The 5982-nt window shown below is 47.6% G+C and overlaps 1 pseudogene; it reads right to left on the minus strand.

Moving 5' to 3' along the window:
* Positions 1-2059: 2059 nt before the first annotated feature.
* Positions 2060-2166, minus strand: LOC132653386 (small nucleolar RNA SNORA17; annotated as a pseudogene).
* Positions 2167-5982: the final 3816 nt, after the last annotated feature.

Raw genomic sequence — 5982 nt, forward strand, 5'->3', positions numbered from 1 at the left:
CTACAGGTTGGAGCTGGATGGTGCTGACAGTTGTATGTACCGATATGAACATACTCGAGGTCGCTAGCTGTGCGCTTTGAAAATGTGAGTGGGGCAGGGTGTGCTCACGTTTGCCTAGCATGCATGGAGCCCTGGCTCCATCTTTAGTACCACTTAAGCAGGACTTGGCGGCACATGCCTCTAACCTCAGTCTCTCTGAGGTAAAGTGAGGAGGATTTGGAGTTCAAGGTCATCCTTGGCTAACTCTGCAAGTTTGAAGTCCGCCTGGAAGACATAAACTCCATTAAAAAAAAAAAGTTAAGATGATAAATTTTAGATTTCACCAAAAAATTCACAACTATCTTTGTGTTAAACTTTCATCTGCAGGTTTGTCTTCCATCTGTGGACCAGGGCTGAGCCGATGCATCCAGACCTTGACACAGCACACCCAGGCTGATTTTGAATTCCCTCCATAGCTCAGGTAGCATTGAACTTGGAATTCTTTTGCCTCAGACTCTTGAGTAGCCTGGGTTACAGTCTGTAGTCACAGGCTTAGCTCAGACTCTTTGTTTAAGTAGGAAAATTGCATGTAATCTTAGTCAATAAAGTCCCGACAACAACTCTTCTCTAGTTGAGTAGCTTCCACATAGTTTCTGTTATAACACTCCAGTTACCTTAAGCAAAAAGTGATATGTAACAGAGAATTAAATACTTCAAAATAACTGCTAGAGGGGCTCAGGTGGGGGAGTGCTTGGCTAGCATACGCATAGCCCTGCTTGGATTTAATCCCTTAGTACCACCATATAAGCCACCTGTGTAGTTTACAGTCATAAATTACGGTGTTCAAGCTATGGAGACAGAAAGATCAGGAGTTCAAGTCATCCTCAGCTGCATAGAAAGTCCAAGGCTATCCTGAGCTACTTGAGAGTGTGCCTCAAAAACAGCCAAACCAAAATAATTGACGAATCAAAATAATGATGGTGTGCACTGAAACAACAATCTTTTTATTGACTCTTTGTGAAATTCACATCATGCACCTCAATCCCACTCATCTCTCCCTCCCCTTATACTCACTGTCCACCCTTGAAAACTCCCCCCACCCAACAGAGAAAACAAAATCTGTGGCTACTGTGGTGTGACACGGTTTACCCCACAGTACACCCTTTTGTACCTACTTCTTTGCTTGCAAATGTTCATTGCAGTAACTCACTTGGTCTGGTACCAGGCCTCTAGTTTTTGCTACTCTGTCAGTACTGGGATTCCTCTCAGATATCCTCTCATGCCCTGTGTCATGGAGATCTTGTAGTTTTGTATCTTTAGGACCAGCACCTTCATGGACTCTAGCAGTTCATCAATGGGTTACATGTTGGGGTCTGCCAATTCAAAGCCCTGGGTCTGAGCTTGAGAGATATCTGAGTTGGTCAGCCCATTGGCTCTCCTGCTCTCACTCCCTTGGGGCCAGTTCACCTGAAACCCCCACATCCAGGGCAAGCTCTACTGTGCTGCCCAGGTGAAGGGCAGGGCCTGCTCTCCCAAGTGCTGCAGCAGGTGAGGGGTAGGGCCAGCTCTCTCCGCTTTGATGACCTAGGGGCTAGCTCTCCTGCCTGCTGTAGGTGGAAAAGGTCAAAAAAACGGCGGTGGTATCTCTCCCTTGACAATGTCAGTGTATGGTAGACAAGTGGTGGGGCCAGCTCATGCTCTTGGGACCAGCTCACCCATCCCCTGCCACCAGGGTCAGCTCTTGTGCTGCCCGAGGGAGGCACAGGGCCAGCTGTCCCAAGTGGTGCAGCTGGTAAGAGGCAATACCAGCTCTCCTGCTCTCATGACCCCGGAGACAGCTCTCCCCTCTGTCGAAGGTGGTAAGTGATAAGGTGGGGGAGGAGGGTATTTCTCCCTCATTCACACCACAGCACAGGAAATAAATGGTACTGCCAGCTCTCCTACGCTATCTTTACCTGCAATTCCAGCTATGTGTGTGTTGGGGCGGGAGGAGGGCACGGTCCCAGGAGGGGATCTTCTAGTCTCTGGCTTGTTCTCCCTCCCAGGAGCCTGGCCAGGCCTTCCTGTCACCAGACTGGTATTTGTCTCAGGCTTGCTACTAAACATTCAGATGTTAAGTCGGAACACCACCACCTACTGACGCACTTTTAACACAGCAGCCACATCTGCAATGCCTCTAGGGGCAGGGGCGGTGTGTGTTTTAATCCCAGTGCTTGGAAGGCTGAAGCAGGATATACGTAAGTTTGAGGCCAGCCTGGGCTACACAGTGAGTTTATGACTAGCCTGGGATACAGAGTAAAATAATGTTTGAAAGACCAGCATTGAAAACCAGGATCATAGGCTAGGCTCTGTGCCATCTCTGGTGATGGGTCCTAACGTGTCACAGGCCTGGACTCTGGAGGCATTTCTGTGTCACATCCAGTCAAACTTAAGAACAACTCCTCAAGCTCTGGCTACATTTTGAATATGGAAGTCTTTGTGTAACTCTTCAAGTTACTTCCCTGCACTTCCCATCTCGTTCTGTGCCCCAGAATTCCCAGTCTCCACCCTCTTCCCAGAAGCAGAACTCAGGGAAGCAGGTAGTCCTACATACAGTGATGGTCTAAGGGAGGAAACAAGATACAGTTAGCCTGTCCAAGTCCTGCTGCTATTGGCTATTGTCACCATCATAGGGCTCCATCACAATGGGTTGCTGCTACCCTTAGGGTAAATGCTTGACCTTCATCTGGCTCAGTCCACGGTGGGAGGGTTTTGCTGTGTGTGTGTGTGATAGGAGGTTAGAAGAGGATGTTAGGTGCTCTGCTCTGCCACTCTCCACCTTCTGATTTGAGACAGGGTCTGTCACTGAACGTGGAGCTAGGATGGTGGCCAGGGAATCCTCTTGTCTTTGTCCCCACAGAGCTGGGCTTACATGCATCGGTAGCCAGGCCTAGATTTTTCACATGGGGCTGGGGATTTATACTCAGGTCCTCATGCTTGCATAGTGAGTGCTCTTACCCACTGATCCATGTCCTCTGCACCCTCTTTTTTTGGGGAGAAGGGGGACAATGTCTCCCTTTGTAGCACAGGTTGGCCTGAAACTCACTGTGTAGCCTAGGCTGGCTAAAAATTCATAGTGGTGGTCCTAGCTCAGCCTCCTAAGGGTTGGGTAAGATGTGAGCTACCCTGTCTAGTGCTGGGACTACAGGTGTGAGCCAACCTGCCTAGCTGAGACATTAATATTTTTTAAATGGTCTATACCATGTAGGTGGCTGACAACTGTAAAAACATGCATCTGTGACATGAGCAACGCCTGGAATTGTCTAAGAGGAATGAAGGCAGTTTAAGTAAAGTTCCTTTTTTGGTTTTCAGGAGGAATATTCTAATTCATCAAACCAACATTTGGTTTCCGTGGTTTTTATGTGTTTGTGCTTGATGTTACAATAAACCATTTTTTTTAAAGTCAAAAGTAAGAAAGCAGGACTAGAGATGTGGCTCAGGACCATGCATGTAAGAGGTGTTCAATCTCCAGATCCATGAGGAGAGAAACAGAGAGAAATTGAGAGAAAGAGAGGCAGGCAGGTAGACAGACAGACACACACACACACACAAATTGAGGCAGACAAAGAGAGATACACAGAGACAAACAAAGGTGAAATACTTTAAACTGCATTGTCAAAAAGACTAAAATGGACCAGTGGGATGGCACAGCGGGTAAAAGACGGTGCCACCAAGACCTGAGTTCAACTGTCAGGACCTACATAGTAGAAGGAAGAACTGACTCCAGCAAACTGTCCTCTGACATTCAGGTGCACACCGGGGCAAACAGACAGACAGACAGACAGACAGACAGACAGACAGACACACCAGAAAGGAGGCATGTCTCAGAGTGAAGGACAATAGCAAAAAGAAGGGTACTGGGCCCCGTGATGGACTGAGATGCCATCTGTCACTACCTCCCTTTATAGCCACTCAGAACCCCAGTCCCTCAGCTCTGGGAGAAAGAACCAGTGTGTCGAACCCAAGGGTCTTGGTCACCATGAGCATTCCACAGACTCTGTGGTCAGAGCTTCTGGCAGGGTCAGCACACAGATAGCTTTGGTTTTCGAGCAGCTATGACCCGGGACTGCTGCCAAAGGTAGAAATAACATTTTAAAACAAATATGCTGTCACTGGGAAAAAGGGAAAGGCTAGCCTCAGCACATGGGAGACTTCTAGATCCCACTCAGGCTCCATGCCATCTCCTGTTTTTGTACTAATAAGACCCTAATGATGAAGGGCAGCAATGTTCCTAACCCAAAGAAACCCAAAGTCCCATGTGTTCAGGAGCTACAGGTGACCACTAGGGACAGTGGGTGGGACTCCAGGGAATCTCTTGTTTGTTTTCCTGATAAGAAAATAACAGGCTCAACTGGATTATGATTTTATCTTTTGCCCTTCCTCCACTTCCTGCCTGGAGGCCCTACAGCTGTCCTTTGAGCCTGAGAAAGAGGGTCACATGCTAAGGGTGGTAGAACAGGAGAGGCAGAAGCCTGAGTGCTTGCTAGAGCTCTTTCTGGGATGCAGACATACACAGGGACAGGAAAGCTCTTGGTTGTAAAGCCTGTGTGGCTAGGTTTCTGGTACCTGCAGCTCAATGCCCTCTGAAAAGACTGTTTCTAGCTGAGAAACAGCATTCGAACAAAAGTGGAGAGTGCCGTGAAGATTGAAATCTCAGCTTGTCGTCGGTGTCTTCCCTCTGTTAAGGCAGCCATGAGCCAACTGTGAGGAATCCTTGCTCCTACTCAGGAGCAGAAACGATGTAGCAGGGGGCAACGGGAAAGTGAACGTAGATGATTATAAAGGCCAACGCGATTGCTCGGCGGGTCACTGCTTACCACATGGGCATGAGGACCATGAAATCCAGCTTCCATGTAAAAAATGTCCAGGCTAATGGCACATGCTGTGGCATCAGCGCTGGGGAGGCAAAGGCAGACAGCATAACTTAGTTGGAGAACTGGAGGCCTTTGAGAGATGGCTTCAAGACACACGGTGGATTACAAGTACTCTGGCTCCCGTGGGCACACACAAGTGCACATACTCACAGAGAGAGAGAGAGAGAGAGAGAGAGAGAGAGAGAGAGAGAGAGAGAGAGAGAAGAAAGCTTTATTTTGGCTGTGATTCATGAGCCACTGAGCCCACTGCTTTTCAGCCTATTGGAAATATGTTAAATTGGGGAGCATGTGGCAGAGCAAAACCCACTTGTCCTGTAGCTAGGAAGTGAAAGAGAGTGGACGAGAGAAAGGGAAGAAGGGAAAGAGGGAGAAAGAGGGGCAGAGAGAAAAGAGGGCTGGGATGTCATTAACCCCTTCAAGGAACATACCCTTAATGATTTGTAGACTTTTCACTAGACCCCACGCCTTCCCAACTGCATGGCTCTGGGGACCAAGTAATTAAACACATGGGCCTTCAGGGGCCATTTCAACTTCACACTGTAGCAAGTACCAACATTGGATACCATGAAGAGTTCACATTTTAGAAGATTCGGGTCATCAGGTAGTATTTGTCAGAACCAAGACGGTTTCCTACGTCCTGGGATTTGGCTGGAAAGGAGTGGAGGCTGCACAGACAGGGGAGCGGAGTGGCCAGCGTCTCACCCTCTCCCTGGCCTCCCCCAACTGTCTTAAAGCCACGTCTCAGCTCGTTTTCATTAATACCTGATTCCTATAGGCATTGCAACCAGCACTCTATCCAGCAAGGTTTGATTTGTAGGCAGATAGTCGAGTTTTAAGCCAGGACCAAGGTAAACTACTTCCCTAAAGGCAACTTGACTTTCTCAAAACTTCCTTCATTATTTCTGTTACCATTTTTATATATTCATCTTAATGAAACACTTCCATATATTTTTTTAAGCAGAATGGTTAAATATTTCATGCCAGCGTTGTTGCTATATTACTGAATAATGGACAGTGATCTTCTGAAGCTTAAATATGACTTATGCCTCAAAAACTCATGTGTTTGAACATTTGGTCCCCAGCTGTCAAT

This window comes from Meriones unguiculatus, chromosome 3, assembly GCF_030254825.1.
Source record: "Meriones unguiculatus strain TT.TT164.6M chromosome 3, Bangor_MerUng_6.1, whole genome shotgun sequence".
NCBI classification, from domain to species: Eukaryota; Metazoa; Chordata; class Mammalia; order Rodentia; family Muridae; genus Meriones; species Meriones unguiculatus.